Source organism: Callithrix jacchus, chromosome 3 (genome assembly GCF_049354715.1).
Source record: "Callithrix jacchus isolate 240 chromosome 3, calJac240_pri, whole genome shotgun sequence".
NCBI classification, from domain to species: Eukaryota; Metazoa; Chordata; class Mammalia; order Primates; family Cebidae; genus Callithrix; species Callithrix jacchus.
Window position 1 is genome coordinate 117,921,271 of NC_133504.1, and position 23,266 is coordinate 117,944,536.

The following is a 23,266-nucleotide window of genomic DNA, read 5'->3' on the forward strand; positions in this document are numbered from 1 at the left end:
AACATCCAGAGCACTGAGGGGCAAATTTATATTCTTAAGGCAGGAGACTGCAGGATTATTCTCTGGGCAAATAAAGTCTATAAAGAAAGACTTAGAGATATTGTTAGTAATATAGATGTTCTGGAAAGATGGGGGAGGAAAAATGTTATGAATGAGTTAAGTTTCCATCTTTCAAAGCATGTAATCCTTAGTGAAAAATCAAAAAACATCACAATAAACATGTTATTTGGCATTACATGTCATTTGAAATAAAGAGATGACCGAAGATGCTTCTAAAATACTTAAAAATACATTTACCCATTTTCTTCCTCTTATCAAAGATTAGGAATGGAGTAGAAAAATGATAAATATGTGTGACATTGTAAAAATTTAAAAATAAAAGAAATCAGTATAGTACCATGGAGTCAAATGTATTTAGATTCAATGTTCTGCTTCTTCACCTATGAGTTTTGTAACTTTGGTCCTATTGCTTAAATTTTCTCACCTTGATAAACGAAAAAATAAAATCAAGCACACAGAAAGCACTCAAAAAATGATCTATATCCCAGGGTTATATTAAGTGAAATAATGTATTTAAGCACTTATAGTACCAAATTAAGTTTAATTGATACTATTATGAGAACGCTTTGTGAAAGATGAGAAGAAAAATAACTCAGAGTAAGGGGAGGAATTAGTATTTGACTCTAAGCTCACACACACACACACACACACACACACACTATATACATGGAAGAGGATAGATAAGCATGGTAAAGCTTCTGAGAGCAGTTACATTTGTTCTTTATATTATTTATTTGTCTTAAACAGACAAAGGGAAGCAATGCCAATTCTAGAAAGAAAGAATAGAGATACATTTAGGAAATAAGCTTTTCTTGATTTGCCTGAACTCCTCTATGGAACAAGGAGCCATATAGATAAATCCAAAGGATTAATTATCTACAGTGTTTAAAACCTTGGCTAGTTTTAATTGTAGAATTATATGGCTATTATATTTAGTAAAAATACTTCACTTATATATTTTCATTTTATTTTCACAATTGCCCTGTAGAATAGGTAAGATAACTCTTTACAGTTGGTTTTGTTAGAAGGTAAGAAATGAGGAAGCCCTTTAACCTGGGCTAAGTAAAAGAGAAAAAGAAGAAGAAGAAGAAGAAAGAAATGGAGAAGAGTGGCAAAAAAGAAAGAAAACTATATTGCCTAAACATTAGCATAGTTAAGGAAGCAAGACAGAGACAATAATTTAGTTATGGATAACTATTTTTATTACTCAGTGTGAGAAATTTGTATTAATTTTTAGTGAGAAATGTAGCTGCCAAATAAACTGAAATACTGATGTCACCTGGTTTTCACATTCCCTCCCTTGTCAAAAAAAGTTTCCAGGGAAATTAAAATTGGTTAGTAGAAATGTAATCAGAGCACAGTTATGGGATGATCTTAATGGCCAATGTCATTAAATTATGGTGCATGATGTCCCTCAGCACGCTCTGAGGCTGCATTTGCCAACCAACCAGAATGCCCATGTCAGCTGGTTAAGGCGCCTTTATCCCTGGGTGGTGCTGAAACTGCACTGACAGAAGTGTGCTCTTTGACTTCATGCAGACCATCTGCTGACACTTATTCTTCAGCTATATTTCAATATAATTGATGAGGTTAAAGTCTTCTCTTATATCAAATCAGATTCCAAGCATGCCTTCCTGATAAGCATTCCATATTTTAAATGAAATTCTGAAAACTCAGTTTCTGCAAGGATTAAAAATGAGTAATGTGTCCATATGGTTTTCTAATATTTTCATAAGTACATTAAAAAACACCCAATAATTGACTAAAATGAACTTGACTTCATTTTGATAAGAAGGAAGCTAAAGACGATTAATCTATTGGATTAAACAAATATGGCACTGGGAGCATAGGTGCTAGTGTCAGAATATAGAATACACAGTCTGTGACATTCTTTATGATATTGTGTGTACATTTAAGATGCTATCAAACTCTTTTAATCATTACCCTTATGGTAGAAGCTTTGTTTGTCTTAGCTAGTGAAATGTCACTTCAACAAAATCAAAAGAATTAAAAAAAATTATCCACATGCTTAGAAAGCAGAAAATAGCAAAATGTGGGAAAAAAGTCATCTTTGCAAGGAAAGGTCGGCAGAAACATATGGATCCCAAGTGAAATTAAAATAAGGTTTCTGTACAGACTAGATACTGTGGCAGATAACGGTGCCACAGGCCAGACAGAAGGTTCCCAAGGCCCCAGGCTGCTTTCTTACTTCTGCTCGGCTGAAGACTTTATCCAACATTATTTTGGTGATAACACTTGTTATACATCCTCTGGATCCTCAGATGCTAAATCATCCTGTAATAGACTTCATCCAGGAAACCTAAAGGCCAACCATATTTCATCATTTCTTAAGTTTCAGTGATTATAAAACAGCCATCTGTACATGTCTGGAAGCATATTTTTATTTGGGTTATTATTTGATAATGTACAGACAATCCAGTCTTCAGTCCTCCAATGTGTCTAGTAAAAAAAAATCCACAGGAAATTTTCATGTGGTTATATTTTTAAGTCAATTTAATATAATTGAAATGTACATATAACATCATTTATATTACATATGAAGAATGTAATTATGTGAAATAAATAGTTTATTGAAAAATATTTGACTATATTATCTTATTTCATTTTATAATTTAGCAAATTTCCCATGTGCTTAGATTTGGAGACCATACATAAAAATTCTACGTAGAAAGTTCTGTCCTCCTGAAGCTTTCCATCCAAAGCATCCCCTTTTTTTCTTGTTTAATGTTGACATATTACTTCTCAATTTGTGTTTACTAGATGCTTTTCTATCACCTAGGAGTAGAGTGAGTTAGGTGCTATAAAAGTAGCTTTGAAATTCAGCCACAGACAACAATCCCTCACCTTACCTACAGACCTTTGAACCTATGTAGCAAAAATATCTGATCCTAAGACACCTAAAACAGGTGCCTGGAATTCTGCCATGAGATATTATTTGTGATGACAGCATATATGCAGATACTGTTGGTCAGTTTAGAGAGGTGTAGAAGGAAAGGTAATACCTTAAATACTTATATCATGAATATATTAGTGTGAATGTATTTTTCATCAGATTGTTTTATCTTTACAAGCAGGAAACAAAGGAATGGGTACTTTAGTGGAAGCAGGGGAGAGAGGAAGTGAGAAGGAGTATGGTAGAAATGTGATGTAAGATTGGGAGTGAGCAGAGTGTTTATTATTGTTGTTCAGGGGTGGGCTATTCCAATCATATTCCCTGAAGAAACAGTTGGAAAATATTTAAACTGGACAATTTAATGGAAAGATGATTTATAAAGAACGGGGTGGGAATAGGTCAGAAAGGACTAGATCCTAGAAGCAGAGAGCTATGTAAAGAGGGCTTCCCGATAGAAGCCTTGCCTTTGACAGTGTAATGTGACAGCCAGCCTGGGAAGACCCTGTAAAGCAAGGGCCAAGGAGGACCTAGGGGGGAAAAAAACCCTACGTGCAGCATCCATCAAGAGACTTGCGCTGAAATTCCTGCTTTGCAGTGTTCTTGCTAACTCTTGTACAAGTCATTTGATTCTCTGGGACTCAGTTCTCTCAGAAGAGATCATGCCTTCTTCAAAAAGTAATTTTGAGATTCAGATGACCTCATTTCTGTAGAAACTCCAAACACAGAGCTTCAGGTTGAGCAATGTCTAAAGAAATGTTTAATCTGAAGAGGATGCAAAAAATTTTTTTTTCTGAGGCACATCCTTAGGCTAATGCATGAGAGGTGATTTCTGTTTTCTTCTTTCATCTTTTCTTTTAGGTTCAGTGGGTATGTGTGCAGGTTTGTTTCATGGCTAGATCGTGTGAGGCTGGGGTTTGGTGTACAAATGATTTGATCACCCAGGTGGTGAGCACAGTACCCGATAGACAGTTTTTCAATCCCCACTCTCCCCATCAAGTAGGCACCTGTGTCTATTGTTCCATGGGAAGTGATTAATCTGCATATATGCAACCACAGACAAATGTTTTAGAGACGCATGTATATAAATGTGGTATCAAGTCAGCAAAATTAGAAAAAGAAGGAGAAAGAAAGGGAGAGAAAAAAATACCAAAAACCCAAAGCTTTTTCCCAAATCATTAGGATCAAGAATATTAAATATTAGACACAATTACAGGGTCCACTCATCTCATAAACTGTGAATGGAATAGCTCCAAGCTTTTAGGAAGGGGGTGATTGCAAATATTTTATTATATTTCTTCAGAAATTTATTTTAGACATACACTTTTTTGTCTACACTGTTGAATTTCTTATTAAGCCACAACGAGAATACTTAGAAACAACTTTTGCCTTGTTTCCCTATGGAACTAGCTTTCGGTTTAAATCCCAGCAAAGAGTTATGTATAAAGAATGTCAATGCACTTTATTGGCTACAAATTACTGCTGTAAGAAAAATTACCAGTTAAAAGGGATGATATATGTCTTAAGTCTGCATCAGGGAAAAGATAAACTATTTGTTTGATCTCATGAATTTGGTATTGTGTTGTGATACCATCGAACATGAATGCAGTTTAAAATTCTATGTGAAGTCCCTCTGTTTTGACTGTCAATTCAGGGTGGAAACCCCTTTTGATAGAAGCATCAAGGAAATGATGAACAGTGAAGATACCAAGTTGGTTAGCTAATTGTTCTGACTGCCACGTGATTCTTCTCTTACTATATCATGTATGAGCAAAAAAGGCATTAATTCAAAGATTAGAAATTCAATGAGTTTTAAACTAACCACCTCTAGGTGCATTGAATTTATCTGCAGTAAACTTTACATATTGATGCTTATATCTACTTGGCTCCTTGGATTTATATTTAATATTTGTACCACAAAAGAGAAATCATTAATGAACACCTTTAAAATGCAAATTTGTCAAGGTCAGAATTTCAAAAACAGCAGTTGGTTGCTGGGACCATGCATTGCATTTTATTTTTCTTATTGTTTCATTAGATTGTCAATCAAAAAGTTGGCTATAGTATTTTAATAATTATTATAGTCATTTTCAGCCTTTTCTTAGTCTGTGGTTAATGTAAGACTAAAATCTTTTGGACAGAAAGGAGATGAGAATATGATTAGCATAAATAATACAGATATTGTACTTTCTGGAACTGAGATTTCCCAAAAAACTTGTTTGCAAGTAGAATTTTGGGGAAGTAAATCTTGTTCTCCCACTCATTCTCTTCATAGACAAAGGGCCTCCCTTCTCGTGGAAGACACCTTTTGAGAAATTTTCCCAGCATATCATCTCTAGGAAATGTCCTCCCAGTGTCAGGGGTGGGGTCTTGCATTAGACTCCAGACTCATCTACAAGTCCTTTATGATCCCCTCCGTAGTTTCCATGGAACCCTTTTAGCATAATAATATGTTTTCTTTTGTATTTATCTAGTTCACATTGGTATCTGTTACTAAAATCAAATTTCTTTCTTTCTTGTGGGTAAACTCTATGGACTGAATTGAAAACTTTGGTTTAGAAGTGGCAGGCTCATTATTTACTATCATGACCTTGTCGGACACTGTTGCAATAAGATTTCCCCAGTGCTCTTCTGACTCAGCTTTCCCATCCACAGTTTCATGTACAACCACTGCCCAGTCTCCACTGCTTTTCCAGGCACAGCTGACCTTAAGAATATGCACACTTTCCTGAGGCATGGAAATCCCCTTGCCTTTCCACCTTTGGTGTCATTCTTCTGATTTTGCTTTTCAATTTACAATTTTGGATCCTTCCAGGCTTTCATATTTCACTGAGCATAAAATAAAAAGCAATACAATGATATTAAATTTTGCACATTTAAAAAATAATTTTAAGTGCTCTCAGCTCCTTCTCGTCTTTCGTCTCTAATTTGTCTTGTCACAGCAACCTGATCATCCTTTTAAAGGAACAGCTCTGCTCAAACTTCCCTGCCATTTAAATTTATGATTGTTTCTATTTTGTCTACATAAAAATGTTTGCACACTAAAAGGTTTATATCTAAGGTAGGCTTTAGTAAACTTTAAAAATTAAAGGCCACATAGAAAATATTTTAGACTCGTGGGCCACATGGTCTCTGCCCCAACCATCCAGGCCTGCTACTGTAGCACAAAAGTAGCCACAGACCATATACGAACAGCATGGCTTTTTTTTCTTTCAAAAACAGATGGTAGGCAGGATTGACCTACAGTTTCCTACAGATTGGTCCTTACCCAGGTCAGTCAGCTTTATTTTCTATTTCACCCTTCATATACTCATGGCTCCACTGAAATTCAGGTTCTTTTTGTGCTCATTAGGTACTCTGCACATTCACTGCTCTGTGCTTCTGTTCCCTGAGATGCGGTTGGGTGGGGTGGATATAGGAAGACTGGTGTTTTTTCAAGTATGGTTTACATAAGAGGTGTCTTTACATCAACTTTAAGGTAATCTGTTGTCACGCTGCTTGTTAAGTGTATGATGGGGATATACAGGAAAAAAGCATAATAAAATACATGATTAAAACAATTCTAGGACTATGATACAGGTAATACTATGTGAGAGGTGAGAAGGTAATCAAAGTGCTGCACCTTTTTGAAAAAAATATGCTTGCTCTTCTACCCATCCCAAATAATGATGCCATCTTTTCATCAGCCATCCTTAGATAGAAATTGGTAATGGTTTTTATTTTTAGGGTGTTTTCTTCCCTTCACCTGTAATAATCTTAAAAACCCATCCTTCGAGAGGCAGATTAAATTTCCCATTCTTCATAAACCCTGATTTCTCCAACCATAAGTGATTTCTCCCTCTTCAGAATTCCTGTTGCACTCCATCATGTCATTTCAATCTTGGCATTATGGTTATTTTTAAATGTAGCTTAGCTCAATAACTAGAAGATCCAACTAGGGTAGCTCACTTGCTAGACTTCGTATATTCCAAAAAGCACAGATCAGTGCTTTGCAGAGAGCAGGCATTAAATGATTAATAAATTTTTAAAATGTGTATAAATTAGTTTCTGCAAATTAAAGACCCTTTTGTTTGATGAATAAGTGTTAACTCTGTGTAAAGATCAGGTTCAAAAGCAAACTTATGATTTACTAATCTTTAAAAAATATCCTCAGGCACTTGTGGTCCAGTATTGTTGAACTTACGTTGGTATTTTTGCTAGCCAAATTTACTACATATGAAACCCATTGGCCATTTGGGGATTGACAACTTTCCTACTGCTCCTTGCAAAGAACTTCCCAAGAAAACTGGGATAGATAATCTATGTGCCATATGTGCTGTTAAAATAAAGTTGGATATGCACTAATCAAGTGGTTTCCATGAGAAACACAAGGCCTCCAAAATATAAAAAATCTTTTTAATTGTAGTACTTATGGTAGTCACTCCAAAGAGCAAAATTACATTTCAAACTTTTTTATTTTAAAAACGGAGTTAAATATCTAAAGCTTAAATATCTTGGAGCAGACAAACTGTGACTGTTAAAAATGTTACATAAACAAGTTAGAAATAAGCAAAAAAAGTTTTATCTCTGTTATGTTGCCTACAAAGTCTTTAAATTAGTGCTTAGAATAAAGGAGGTTTTTTTTTTTTCTCTTTGATAGTGATGAAGACACAGTTACAGGTTGTTGCCATGGTTTGGATATGGATTGTTTGTCCACACCTAATCTCATGTGGAATCTGATTCCCCAGTGGTGTTGGGAAGTAGGGTTTAGTGAAAAGTGTTTGGGTCTTGGGGGTAGATTCCCTCATGAATGCTTAGTGCTATTCTCCAGGTACTCAGCTCTTGCTCTTATAAGACTGAATTGGTTCTCAAGGGAATAGATTTGTTTCTGCAAGAGTGCATTGTTTTAAAGCCAGGACACCCCTTGGGTTTGGATGCTCTTTGCTTGTGCTCACTTCTTCTTTGACCTTCTCTTCTATGTTTTGATGCAGCACAAAAGCCCTCACCAGAAGCTAGGCAGATGCTGGTGCTGTGTTTCTTGCACAGCCTGCATACGCATGAGCTAAATAAACTTCTTTTTTTTATAAATTACCCAGCCTCAGGTATTCCTTTATAGTAACTTAGAATGGACTAAGATAACTGTCCTTCTCCCATGGTAGTTTTCAGGCAAGGGAAAAGGATAACGAAATTTGAATTGAATTGAATTGAATTGAATTGAATTCCCTTAGTTGAATGCATTGGCTGAGACTATCTTCATTTAGGTACAATTCCAAGGCTAACCCAGTCTTTTAATTTGTTTGTTTCTTTTAAGAAAGATGATGGATAGGAGGAATTAGTATTGAATACTGATAATTTTTAAAATTGATATAAATACTTGTATATATTTATAAGGTACAGGTAATATTTTGGTTCATGCATACAGTATACAATAATCAAACCAGGGTAATTGAGATATCCATCACCTCAAGCATTTATTGCTTCTTTTGAATAATGTAAACTTTTAATGCACTCAGCATCAAAAGATAATAGGTTGAAACCAAAAACATGTTTATCCAAAAGACAATGTACATAGAAGCACCTTTAAAAAACTATAAATTGTTATTTGAATTTGTGTCTATTTTTATTTTCTAAGTTTTATATCATCACAACATATAAAATAAATATTGATATTATAATTTAAATTACTCTAAGTTATTCTGTATTGTAACCTATTAGAAGTAGATATAAATAGGCTATTTATCTGTTAATCTAGAGTGGGTTATTGAAAGATTACTTCTATCCTTTGCAAGTTTAATTATTCTTAGCTGTAATTTGTTTTATCTCCCTTCTGAGCTGCCTCTTGCTATCTACAATCAATTTCATTCTTTGATTTTTTATTTAATTTAAAATCCCTAATTCTATGTTCTGTGTTTAGGTAGCTTAAAATATTTTTACTTGTCTTGCAGAATTCTCAAAGATGTTTACTGAATCTCTGCCTGCTCCTCCTCCTTCTTTTCCTGTTAAATATAATTTTGCTTCCCTTCCTCCACCCCAGGGTATCCAAGTTCACAAAGGAGAAGAATAATATCAAGTGAATGCCACAGATAATTTGAAAATACAGTTACTTATCTCTTTCCTTCCATTTATAGCTTTTTATTATAATTATAACTGCTAGTAAAATGAATAATTTAAGGTTCCTAGAGATTATAGAAGCTTAGGACTTGTCAATGTCTTTCAAAGCAGAATCTATTCTAGCTAATTTAACAGAAAAGAATGTATTAAGAAGAAAAAATAACTCACTGAGTCTTAGATTTCTGAAGAAGAAGAGTGAGGACTGAATTTCAGGAACAACCCCCCAAACCACACTCCAACTCTGGGTAAGGGAGGTGCTTGCTCTGCCATGCACTGCCTCTGAAGCAGCAAAAAAGACACTCCATACCCTGCCTCTACCCTCTTGTAACTGGGTTCTGATTCAAAATCTGGCATGAGTATATTCAGGTGGATTCTAAACCATGACGAAATCTACCTCCAGGTCAGTCTAGGAAATGTCCATGTTAAAACCTTCTCTAACATGCAGAAAGTCATCCTAGAGGGGAGTTGTATCAATATTAGTGAATTCATCCACAGTGCCCACCATTTAAGTCAACAGTTCTTTTCTACTTTCTTTGTTACTTGTCCCATCCCCTGCTGGGATACTGATAAGCAGCAAGATGACTAGAATTTGAAAATTGGATTAGGAACCAAGTGGTGTCAAGATGCCTCAAGGACCTATGAGAAGAATAGCTACAAGATACATTGAGATATAAATAAAAGATCAATGTGAACTGAGGCAATTAGGTAAGATTTCATAAAGAATTTTGACCTTTCCAGAATCTTCAGACAGAATTTAAATACTCAAAAAATTATTCCAGCCTTCTGCAGTAACAAGGCTCAGCAAATGTTTAGTAAAGCCTCTATTATATGTTTCTGGTAAATCAGAGCTCTTGTCCTTAAGAAATTAATAACAGATTGATATAAGGATCTGAAAATACAATAATGCAAATGAAACAGAAACTTGTATGGCTGAAATTGGGGGTATGGAATGGGGATAATAAACTGACTAGCAGTAATGGTGAGTCGAAAAAGTTATATGGAGGAGAGGATATATGAAGTAAGTCTAGAGGGTGAACCGTCTTTCGACTACATTAAATGGAACTTGAAGCCTAAACAGTATTAAATTTAAAAAAATTAATTTAAGGATAATTTTAGATTTAAAAGGGTTGTAAATATACTATAGATTTCCTGTTTCAGTTGTAAAAGGTTGTAAATATACTAAAGAGTTCTTTCTGCCATTAATATCTTACATAACCATGGTACATTTGTTATAACTAAGAAATTAACACTGGTGCAATGCTACTCTAATAGTATTGGCACCAGTTAATACTATTAACAAAATCACTTGATTGTAATTTCACCAACCTTCCCCTAAAATAGCATTTTTGTGTTCCACGATCATATTCAAAACACCATACTACATTTTGTTGTCATAACTCCTTAGTCTCCTCTTCCTATATAAATTTTGAAATAATCCTAAATTTACAGAAAAATTGCAAGTGAAGTACAAAGAAATGTTTTTCCTGAACTGTTTTTGACAGTGAGTTGTTGACATAAAGGCTCATCACGTCCAAGTATTTCAGTGTTATTTCATCATATAAGGAATTCTTTCATGTAACCATGACATTTTTCCAGTTGTCCCAAAAAAGTCCTTTAGAGCAAAATTATCCAGTCCAAAATCACATATTACATGTAATTGCCATATTGCCTTGGTCTTCCTTAATATGAAACAGTTGTTCAGTCTTTTCTTGATACATTGAAGAATACAGTTCAGTTATTTTGTAGAATGGCCTTCAGTTTGGGTATACATGATGTTTTTTCATACATATATAGCAGGAATATTATTAAAGTGATCTTGTATTCTTATTACATTCAATTAAATAGGACATAACTTAGTTTTGTATCATTATTAGTGATGTCAATTTTGATAGCATGATTAAGGTAATGTCTGAGAAGCTTACCCAATGTAAACTTATTTTCTTCTCTTTGTCATGCATAAATATTATGGGGAGATAAATTATGTAACATTCTATTCTATATGAAACTTTGAATTTATTTGTATATTTATTTACATCAGTATGGATTCATGGTTTTATATTTTGCCAAATAGATTATAATCTGTTTCTATCACCATTAATTTTTAAAAGCTTTTAATTTAGAATTAACACAGCCAATATCGTACAGAACTGGCAAACTAGAAGCATTCCCTTTAAAAACTGGCAGTAGACAAGGATGCCCTCTCTCACCACTCCTATTCAATATAGTATTGGAAGTTCTAGCTAGAGCAATTAGGCAAGAAAAAGAGATAAAGGGCATTCACTTAGGAAAAGAAGAAGTCAAATTGTCCCTGTTTGCAGATGACATGATTGTATATTTAGAAGACCCATTGTCTCAGCCCAAAACTTCCTGAAGCTGATAAACAACTTTGGCAAAGTCTCAGGGTACAAAATCAATGTTCAGGAATTACAAGCATTTATATACACAAACAACAGACAAACAGAGAGTCAAATCATGACTGAACTCCCATTTACAATTGCTACAAAGCGAATAGAATACCTAGGAATACAACTAACAAATTATGTAAAAGATCTCTTCAAGGACAACTACAAACCATTGATCAAGAAAATAGGAAAGGACACAAACAGGTAGAAAAACATTCCATGCTCATGGCTAGGAAGAATCAATATTGTGAAAATGGCCATACTGCCCAAAGTAATTTATAGATTCAGTGCTATCCCAATCAAGCTACCACTGACCTACTTCACAGAACTGGAAAAAACTACTTTAAACTTCATATGGAACCAAAAGAGAGCCTGCCTACCCAAGACAATCCTAAGCAAAAAGAACAAAGCAGGACGCATCATGCTACCTGACTTCAAACTATACTACAAGCCTATAGTATTCAAAACAACATGGTACTGGTATTAAAACAGAGATATAGACCAATGAAACAGAAGAGAGGCCTTGGAAGCAATGCCACACATCTACAACCATCTGATCTTTGACAAACTGGACAAAAACAAGCAATGGGGAAAGGATTCTCCGTTTAATAAATGGTGTTAGGAAAACTGGCTAGCCAACAGGAAGCTGTTTTCAGCAGGAAGCTGAAACTGAACCCCTTTCTTATACCTTATACAAAAATTAACTCCATATATATTAAGGATTTAAAAATAAGACCTAACACCATAAAAACCCTAGAAGTTAACCTAGGCAACACCATTCAGGATACAGGCACCGGCAAGGACTTCATGACTAAAACACCAAAAGCAATGGCAACAAAAGCCAAAATAGATAAATGAGATCTAATTAAACTTAAGAGCTTCAGCACAGTGAAAGAAACAATCATTAGAGTGAACCAGCAACCAACAGAATGGGAAAAAATTGTTGCAATCTACCCATCTGACAAAGGGCTAATATCCAGAATTTACAAAGAATTAAAGCAGATTTACAAGAAACAAACAAACAAACCCATTCAAAAGTGGGCAAAGGATATAAACAGACACTTTTCAAAAGAAGACATATTTGTGGCTAACAAACATGAAAAAATGCTCATCATCATTGGTCATTAGAGAATGCAAATTAAAACCATATTGAGATACCAACTCACACCCATTAGAATGGCAATCATTAAAAAATCTGGAGACAACAGATGCTAGAGAGGATGTGGAGAAAAAGGAACACTTTTACACTGGTGGTGGGATTGTAAATTAGTTCAACCATTATGGAAGACAGTGTGGTGATTCCTCAAGAATCTAGAAATAGAAATTCCATTCAACCCAGCAATCCCATTGCTGAATATATGCCCACAAGATTATAAATCATTCTATTGTAAAGGCACATGCGCATGTATGTTCATTGTGGTGCTGTTGCTGTTTATGATAGCAAAGACCTGGATCCAATTCAAATGCCCATCAATGATAGGCTGGATGAAGAAAATATGGCACATCTACACCATGGAATACTATGCAGCCATAAAAAAACGATGAGTTTGTGTCCTTTGTAGAGACATGGATGAATCAGGAAACCATCATTCTCAGCAAACTGACACAAGAACAGAAAACCAAACACCTCATGTTTTCACTCATAGGCAGGTGATGAACAATGAGAACACTTGGGCACTGGGAACAGAACAATTCTCACAGGTATAGGTGGGAGATGGAGGGGAGGGGAGAGGAGGGAGAGCAGGGGGCAGAGAGGATGGGGAGGGATAACACCGGGAGAAATGCCTGACGTAGGTGATAGGTGGGGGGGATGGAGACAGCAAACTACCGTGGCATCTATGTACCTGTGCAACAATCTTGCAGGATGCAGGATGTGCACATGCACCACAGAGCCCAAAGTACAATTAAAAAAAAAAAAGAGAGAGAGATTCAAAGAAAATTACAAAATATATATATATATACATATATATATGGAGGCTGTGTGTATTCTTCATCCAGTTTTCCTCATCTTACATAAATACACTGCAAGATCCAAACTGGAAAGTGACATTAGTACAATCCACAAATCTTGCTCAATTTTCCCCAATTTTACATGTGTGTATAGTTATCTACATTGTTATTACTTGTGTAACTTCATATAACCATGAATGCAATCAAGACACAGAACTGTTCCTTTAAACTTGGATCCCTTGAATTACCCCTTTATAACTACCCCTACATCCTCTCCCCCAAAATCCAAACCCTTAACAACCACTAATTTAATTTCAATTTCTGTAATATTATTTCAAGAACACCATATGAATGCAATAATAATGTATGTAACTTTGTGAGATTGGCTTTTTATGCAGCATATTTCCCTTGAGATGGATCCCAAGTTGTTGCTTTTGTCAATAATTTTTTCATTTTATTTTTGAGGAATAGTTTATGGCATGGATGTAGCACACTTTAATCACTTACCCACTGCTAGGGTTTGAATGCATATGTCTCTCCAAAATTCATATGTCGGAATTTAAACTTTAAGGTGATGGTATTAAAAGGTAGGGCCTTTGGGAGGTGATTAGGTCATGAGGGCTCTTTCCTCAGGGATGGTATCAGGTTCCCTTATAATAAGGTTTGAGGAGCAAGTTCAGCCCTTTGTGTCCTGCCTTCTGCCAAGTGAGTATGCAGCAAGAAGGGTCATCTTTGAAGCAGAGAAACTCTCACCTGTTGACTCTGAATCTGTTGGTACTTTGATCTTGGATTTCCTAGTTTTCAGAGCTCTGAGGAATATATATATATCACTCTCCAACACAGATTCTCTCATTCTGCTTACATTCTGAATATATATATATATATATATATATATATATTCCTCACAGCTCTGATTAACATACATATATATGTTAACTATCTAGTCAGATTTTGTTATTAACACACACACATACACACACGCACACACACACACACACACACACACATATATTTTAATCAATTATCCAGTCAGATTTTGTTATAGCAGCACAAATGAACTAAGACACTCCCTGAAGGCCATTGGGTTATGTTTGGTTTAAGCATATTATAAATAAAGCTGCTATTACCATTTATATACAGGTTTTTGTATGAACCTAAGTTTTAATTTCTCTATAATGTCTACTAATGCAATTGCTGGGTCATATGGTGAGTCCATTTTTAGTTTTTAAAGGAACTGCCAAAGTATTTTCTAGAACAACTGTACCATTTTGCATCCCGACTAGCAATGTATGAGATATTCTGTTTCTCTACATTCTCATCACCATTTACTATTATCACTATTGTTTATTTTGGCCATTCTCATAGGCATGTAATAATATCTTGTTGTGGCTTTAATTTGCTTTTTCTTAATGGCTAACAAAGTTGAATGACTTTTATGTGTTTATTTGCCATCTGTATATCCTCTTTGGTGAAATGTATGTTTACATCTTTTGTTCATTTTCTAATAGAATTGCTTCATTTTGGTGCTCATATAATCCTAAATTTTTCTGATTGGAGCTTCTTCAATTTGACTTCTACATCGTTTGGTCATGACCCATCATTCTTTGAATACTTCTTACTTTCTGGGACAAGATATTCTAAGTTCATCTATTCCTGACTCACTTTGGATTTAGACCTATCTTTAAGAATTCCTAGTTTGCTTCATTGGAGAGTGACATTTAAAAACAAGGAATGAACATCAGGTATGCCCATTGCTATTGGTGTTTTCAGGCTATCTAAATGGACAGAGCTACATATTTGCATATACATATACACACAATGTGTATATATGTGTGTATACATGTGTTTACATGTATACACACATTATACTGTGTATACTGTGTTTTACATATATATCTTTACAAAGATAAGTCTCCCTTATATTTGGTTTTGCTTTTTGAGGTTTCAGTTACCCACAGTCAACTGCAGTCTGAAAATAATTAAATAGAAAATTCCAGAAATAACAATTCATACGTTTTAAATTGCACACTGTTTTGAGTAGCCTGATGGAGTCGCACACTGCCCTGCACTATCCCTCTCAGGAGGTGACTCATCTTTTTGTCTAGTGTATCCACCCTGTATATACTACCCACCTGATGGTCACTTACTAGCTGTCTCCACTACCATATCTACTGTCCTGGTATAGGTAACACAGTCCCTGTGCTCAGGGAACCCTTGTTTTATTCGTATTACTGTAAATTGCTATAATTGTTCTATTTTATTGTTAGTTGTTCTTAATCTCTTACTATGCCTAATTTTTACATTAAACTTTACATAGGTATGTATGTACAGGAAAAACTGGTATATACAGGGTTTGGTACTATCCATGATTTTACAGATTTCCTGCAGATAAGAGGGGAGGATCACTGCATCTGCACATATACTCACATTTATATTCGTAATTATATACATGAATTCACACTAGGATCTCCAATTGTAAAACAGAACTGCAGGATTTATTCTAGATTTTTCTACTTCATTATTTACAGGTTTCTTCTCTGATGGCACTCTCATTATCTATACTGTTTTGATTTAATCCCTTGCTATGCATGTGAAAATTTATTTTTCCCCCCAGATTCACATGTTGAAACCTAATCCCCAATGCGGTAGTATTTGGGCTGGAGCCTTTGGGAGGTAATACAGGTGAAGCCCTGGTGGATTAAATTAGTGTCCTTTTAAAAGAGGTCCCAGAGAGCCACCTTGTCCTTCCTGCCATCTGAGGACACAGTGAAAGGATGGCTACCCGTGAACCAGGAAGAAGGTCCTCACCAGATGCCGAATCTGCTCACATCTTGATCTTGAACTTCCTAGCTTTCAGAACTATGAGAAATAAATTTCTGCTGTTTGTGAGCCATGTGGTTTACAGTATTTTGTCAGAGCAGCCTGAATGGATGAAGACACTTCCCAGTGAACCAATTTCTCCTCACCACTGTTGCACTCTCCAACACAGATCCTCTCATTCTGCTTAAATTCTGACATGAGCGCCATCCTGCACTTTCACTCAGGCTCCGACCCCAGTCATGAGCTGCCTCTTCCTACCCTGGGTGGACATCCTCCTCATCTTGCTTGAATCTCCACCTGCAGCCTCAGGCTTCACACACCTTTCCCTTTTTCTCTCCATGTGTAAGCCTTTCCCCCTCTCTCTCAGGCTCTGACTCGCTGTACTTGTTTGCTACTTAGGCAACCCACCTGGGCTATGACACACTCTGCTGGGTGTCAGTCAGTCAGTCACTCCTTTGACAAGCTTCTCCCTGTTCTGAAGGCCTCCTTACCCTGCTTGGGTTTACATACCTCAGCTGGGCTGTCTGCATGACCAGAATTCCTCTTCTTATACCCTGTGCTCTGCTGCGACAGCCCTACTCACTCCTCTCATGCTCTGACCTTCTGAGACAGCTTACTGCCTTCCAGTATTGACTATCCTTCTCCATGTTTATTCTCTGACACCCTGCATGGGGATGACCCCTTGCATGGAGGTCCATGTTTGGGCTCCAAATACTTCACAATGAACTTTCCCCCATGCAGAAGTCCTCCTGATTTTTTTTTAAGTAAAGGGTGGACTTTAATGTTTATTTACAGAACACTGCACGATATGAAATTCCACAAAGAAATAAGAAACTCATTCAGAGGACAAGGTTCATACAGTATGTATAGTTGGAACTGCTCAAGTATAGTTTCAGTGTAAAAAGTGCTACAATAACATACCACATTTTAAAAGAGTTCTTAGTAGAGAAACAGTAAGACAGAATACCAAATATAGGACATGACAAATTTATACCTCAGCTACATGATCCAAAAGTTAAAGGTTCCAGGAGTCCCATCCTGAACTTGGAAGGTATAGCCTTCAGAGGTAGTTTCTGGCACAATATTTTGATCTTCCTCTGTCTCTACAGAGAAATACTTCTAAATTAAGCTTAACAAAGCTTACACAGACTCATTTTCATGGTTTTGTACAACTTCAATTTTGTCTTAGCCTCCACATTCTTCAATCATTCTACTAAGTTTCTCACTTTCACCTAGTTTCTCAGAAGCCTGAAAGATATTTGAAATGGCATCCAGGAAAACCAGAATAATCTTGGTATCTTTTGCAGTTAAGAGGTTCATCAATGGTTCTATTAGGACACGATAAACGAGGTACACAATCTGTTCAACTATTCCACCACTGATATAGTTGGTCATATCATATAACTTCCTTTTATGTCTTAAAATCTGCCTTAGAGAGAATATTAATGAGGAATGGGACTAATCCATGATTCACAACTTGCTGTATCTGGTCCTGACAGCAAGCTGTGATGTCTGACATTGTCTACATAGTTTTTTTCTGAATGTTAGTGTTGGAGTTGGTGAGCATGTTGGGAAAGACAGCGAGTGCTCCTGCATCAATCACAACCCGAGTCTGTTCATCTGTGCCAGAGACAATATTCCCTAAGGCTCTTAGTGCAGGAGTCACAGTTGGCAATTGAGAAGCTCCTAGAAGCTTCACAAGTTGGGCACAACTCCTGTTTTCATGACTGTGTCAATTTGTTCATTTGGACCATCAATAAGGTAAGAAATAGCCCAGTAGGTATCTGCTAGTACTTCTGGATTATCATGATGCAGGAGCCAAACCAAGGTAGGAAGGATCTGCTCAATAGCATCTAATGGGGGTACAGGATTCTTGTTGCAGCAGAGGACTGAAAGTGTCCAGATAAGATTACATAAGTAACCACATGCTAAAGATGACATATTGGGAACTGCAAGAAGAGCCAACAGTGGGTCAACTGCACCATACTTAATAACCAAGTCTCAGAAAACTGAACAATCATCTGCAAGGTTCCTAGAGCCCATACAGCTTATTCATGGATGTAGGCATGGGGAGATGCCAACAGAGAAATGAATGCTGGGATGGCACTTCCATCTACCACAGCCTTTAACCACTCAATGTTAGTGAGTGCCCAAGCAGATTCAAACTGAATGGGACTACAATCAGTTCTGCCCAAGAAGGACACAAATTTTGCAATCAAACCAGCCTGGATTATGTTGTCTATGTGGGGGCTGTTTTTCTCTAGAAAGTAGTTTCCTGGCAGCTTGAGTAGCTTGGAGCTGACTTTCACATTGCTGATATTTATGCCTTGACAATATCATCAACAGATCAATTTACAGTGCCCTGGTGTTTGTGGTTTTCCTCCAGCAGAGAAGCAGCAGCATCAGGAAACAAGCTTGCATTTCTCCTCTTCAGCATCCGGTCATGCTTCTTACCTTTCCTCAGCTCCACATTGACTTATATTCTGTGACCCCTCATTTCTGTAATGTCTTTTCCCAGTTCTTGAATCAGGTAAGTTAGGCAGCTGGTGTATCACGAGACAAAGGGAGAAAGCTGCAAAGCGAGCCGAGGCTTCCAGAGGTGGCGATTCAGGGATCTGTGGCTGTGGGGCGGCTGTGCTCAAAGCATCCACTTCGACTCAGCTAAAAGACGATGTAGTCCTCCTGATCTTCTTTAGGCTCGGAAACCTCAGCTCCTTCCCACCCCCAGATAATCTGCTCACCTGGCTTATTTCTTTACTTCTCATGCTGGGCCACCACCTTCCCAGGTGGACACTTTTCCTCACCCTTCTTAGTCTCTAATGCTCCATGCTAGACTGTCCTTTCCTGTATTATGGGGACACTCTTCTCACCCTGCTTGGCTTTGGGCACACTGCTTGGACTACTTTACTGTAGCTCTGCTCCATCCTAGCACCCAGTGCTTGGCCCATCTAATGGCTTTGACTTGAATTGTTTAGTAGAGGAATGGAAGGCAAGAAAAAGAGGAGATAGCATTTGACCCCTAGAACACAGTGTCAGGGAAATGGGAGTACAAAAAGAGGTAAATCCAACACGTATACTTGTGCATGGGAGGGAAATAGTGACTCTCATGTTTTCTCTGGATCATCAAGTATATGAAAAAGCTAAGTTGTAATGCTTTTGTGGAGGGCTTTCCATTGTTAGGAAACTATATTCCATTGCAGTACCCAGGTAGGTGATTAATATGATTGGTTTTATACTTCAGGTGATCAATTATATTGAAGTATGGAGAAGGTATAGGAAGACTAGAATACTATTAGAGAAATTCCATTGAGAATTGAGAAACTGACCTGCCCAGGGCTAAGAGAGAGGGTAGAGAGAAGTGATGCAATTACATGACTTTATCATTCTAGGATGTTAATCCAAGCTTGAGCTGCTTTGTGAAGGTCTGACATTGTACCTGAGATGCTACTTTCACCAAACTAGCTGCCAGGTGTCATGACTTTTAGTGGATGTTCTGGGTGCTGTGGTTGTAGGTGCTGTAGTTGCATCACCTAGATTCCTCCTTCAGGACTGAAACACTAATTTCGCCACAGCCAGGGTTTTGTTGTTGATAGCTCACAAGTGAGTCTCTCCTCCTAACTTCCCCAAGCCAAAAGAAGCTGCCATTGCTTAAGGTATACCTTTCCCCTGTATAAGGGGAAGCCCACATTTAATGAGTGATCCATGAGGGGAAACAACATCCTGGCTCCCTTGTCTCATTCAATTCAGGACAACTATGAAAGGCTATCCCAGCTCCAGAGTTACTTTTGGGGTTTGGCTAAAGCCTTTGGAATTCCATCATGGTTCAACTTTCCCTCTGACAATTCCTGCTTCCCTCATCCCTTCGTTGAGGCTTTGTTGCATACCTCAATATACCTCCCTCATGTAAAACTCCAAACCTAGAGTCTGTTTCTAAGAAACTCAATTTGAGACACATTTGGTCCCAAATGCAGATGTTAGTAATCATTCTCTAACATTATTTAGCACCCCCTATTGTCATACATAGAGATATTAAATTAGAGGCAATTGCACCTTCCAAAAGCATTTTATTCATTTTCAGGAACTAGTTCAGACATTGACGAAATCTAGTTCTTTGATGACTATGCCTGATAAAAGGTGAAATAAGCTTTATCACTTATAGGTAGTGAAGATTTATTTTCTTCCTCTGAATCACTGTAGATATCATACAATGCATCACTTCCCATGTGACATGAATATGAATCATTTTCAGTGTGCTACTTGACTTCTAGGAGAGTCACGTCTGCAGTCGTGTATGCCATAAAGATGTCTACTTGTAGATAATATAGGTTATATAATTTGTTACACATAAAGAATACTTTTATTGTTGCTTTTTTGCCTTTTTGTTTATTTATTGGGGTACGGGGTGGTAGAAGTAAATTAGTGATAGGAGATTGAAAATGCAAACTGCTTGAGAATAGAAAGTGTAACATTTGTGGTTAAAACATTACCAGATACATAGTAGGTACCAGTAAACATCTGTCAAATATAATAAAAGACCAGCAAGTAAATAATTAAATATAATTTAACACATAGTCCATAGGAGCACTGCAGGTAAAAAAAAAAAAAAAAAGGACAATGATAGGGGGTGTACTGAAGACTTTAAATCATCAGGTGTCAATCTCAAGCTATTCTAACTGCATTAAAATGATTTTAAAATGTTTTGGGATTCATTAGCATTTTTATTAATAAGGTGATGCATTCTAATACTGGGAATTTTGATTTAATACAAAGAATAATTTTCAGAGTGGGGGCATTCATGAATTGTAAAGCCAAATAATTCAGTGGAAATACAAATACTTTGAAAAAAGATAAATATTTTAGATTTATTTACCTAAATAATGCAGTATAGAGTCTCTGTTTTTCTTTCTCTCTCTTAAAAAATCTGCATTATTCCTCCCATTCTTGATGTCAAGTTGGAAGCTAAACAGGACCCCAGCATGACTGTCATAGTACAAAAGTCAGTTTGGAACCTTACCTGGCTAATCTGCAGTTGATACAATTCCGAGTGCTCTCACTGATGAAGGAGAAGGGAAAGTACTGCTGTTGCTACCACTCCTTTTTCACAGCTTGGAGAGATTTTCATGTCTGCTTTTGCTTTCATCTTCCCTCATTATTGCTTAGGAAAAGAATGACCAACAGTTTTGCTTGCCAGGAACTATCCCAGGGACTGCCCTAGTTTTAGCACGGAAAGTCCCATGTCCATGGGACTGAAGACACCTCTCAGTCTGTGGCAAATTAGGACAGTTAGTGGTTCCAGTAATTAATGATCTTCCAATTAATTTTTATTAAATGAAAGTGATTTGGTTAATTATTGCTCTGTGCTAGATGAGGCCATTTTTTGCTTTGTGTAGATCTTACATGAGCAAGTCAGTGAGATGAAAGAAGATGGGATGAATTCATTACCCATGCAAACAAATAAAAGAGTGGTACTATTTTTTGGTAGGTCAATAATCTCTGCTAGCCTTATACTCAGGAAAGAAGAACTGAGTTGGAGTACTCTCAGAGGGCCTGGGAATTTTGAGGAAGAATGAGTTTTAAATTCAAGGTACTTTGCTTTAGTTTGGGGTTAGCACAGGTGGATTCTTAGATCGGTTTGGGAAGTCCCAGAAGATGAGTAGGCAATTAGTCAAGAAGCAGAGGTAAAGGAATAAATATGAGTTTCCATAAATATGAGTTCAAAATACTTCCTCAGGAGGATTGAGTACATGGTTAGCATCACGTCTCATATTTCTTTGCCTTCTGTCTTCTAACATGAAACCAATTGTCATTGTTTTTTGGCCTTTTTAAAAAAAATCCAGATTTTATTCAATAACATGCTGATGTGGCATATAATATCTCTGATTCTGTCTTAAGAATTACGTTGAAAATGGAGACCAATTTCAATGAGCAGTGAATAAAAAACCTTGAAACTTGAACAAGCTGTTGATGCAAATTTGCTGAAAAATGTCAGCCTGTTTCAGTTCTGTTATGGGAAGTCAAGGAGATTAATGTATTCATGGTTGGACCAAAATGTGAAATGAGAAGTGGCAACATGTCTCTGGAGACTGAATGGCTGCAGAAGTAATCAGAATTTCAGAACCTCAAGAAAAGATAAAGCCAAGGCGGACAGAATTAAGGTGCTTAAGGACTTTCTTAGGATTTTCTTAATTAGTCTCAGGGCTAATTAAGGACTTTCTTCTAGTGCTTAATTATTTGAAAATTATGAAGGCTTTATGTTTCCTTCTTACAAAAGTGAAAGTTATTTTCCATCAAGTGAGCCCTTTGCCCCTCAATATCTTCCTCACTACATCAGGTAAAAAGTGGCAGATGGATGCCACTGATAGTGGTGGAATTTCCATCCCCAAGTGGCTAGTTGGCAACGAGTGAGAAGGAATGTTTGCCATTCTCCATTCAATCTTTGACATTTGTAATGAGGGTATTTTCAAAATGGAGGTCTGCCTGTATATATTGAAGTTTTCATCCATTCATAACTCAGGTTAGTTGCTATAGTGATGATGGTCCAAGGTAGCATTTTATTTTGCCTTTGTTAAAATAGAGATGATAAGACTGACAGAATGTACTCTGTGCCCATAAGACACCAAATTATAAATAAGACCTAAGGCCACGCCAGGCAAAAGTTAAGTCACACACCCCTACACTTAAAAAATAAACTATATTTTAACTGACCAGAGGGTTTTCTTTTTCTCTAGCAGCTAAACAAACACTGGCCTCAAGATAAGCAATATTGAAACAACTGCATCTTACTGACTGCAAGACACTAATTAAGTAATCCTCCATCCCCATGGCTGTTCCACAAGCCATAACTATGACTTTGACTGGACAAAAGACTGATTTTAGTAACTTTCTCCTGATAAGAGACCACTGACCATAGACTGGTTCTGGCCAGTTTATAGAGGCTGTGGCACTGAGTGCCTTCATGCCTTCTGTTTCACCTTTTGACATATAGGTCCTAATGATAATACATTTAATCATTAAGTCTCCACCTCAAAGTGAA

At 36.7% G+C, this 23,266-nt stretch overlaps 1 pseudogene; it reads right to left on the reverse strand.

Moving 5' to 3' along the window:
• Nucleotides 1-17,115: 17,115 nt before the first annotated feature.
• Nucleotides 17,116-21,373, reverse strand: LOC100895548 (importin subunit alpha-1 pseudogene; annotated as a pseudogene).
• Between the last annotated feature and the right edge of the window lie 1,893 nt (nucleotides 21,374-23,266).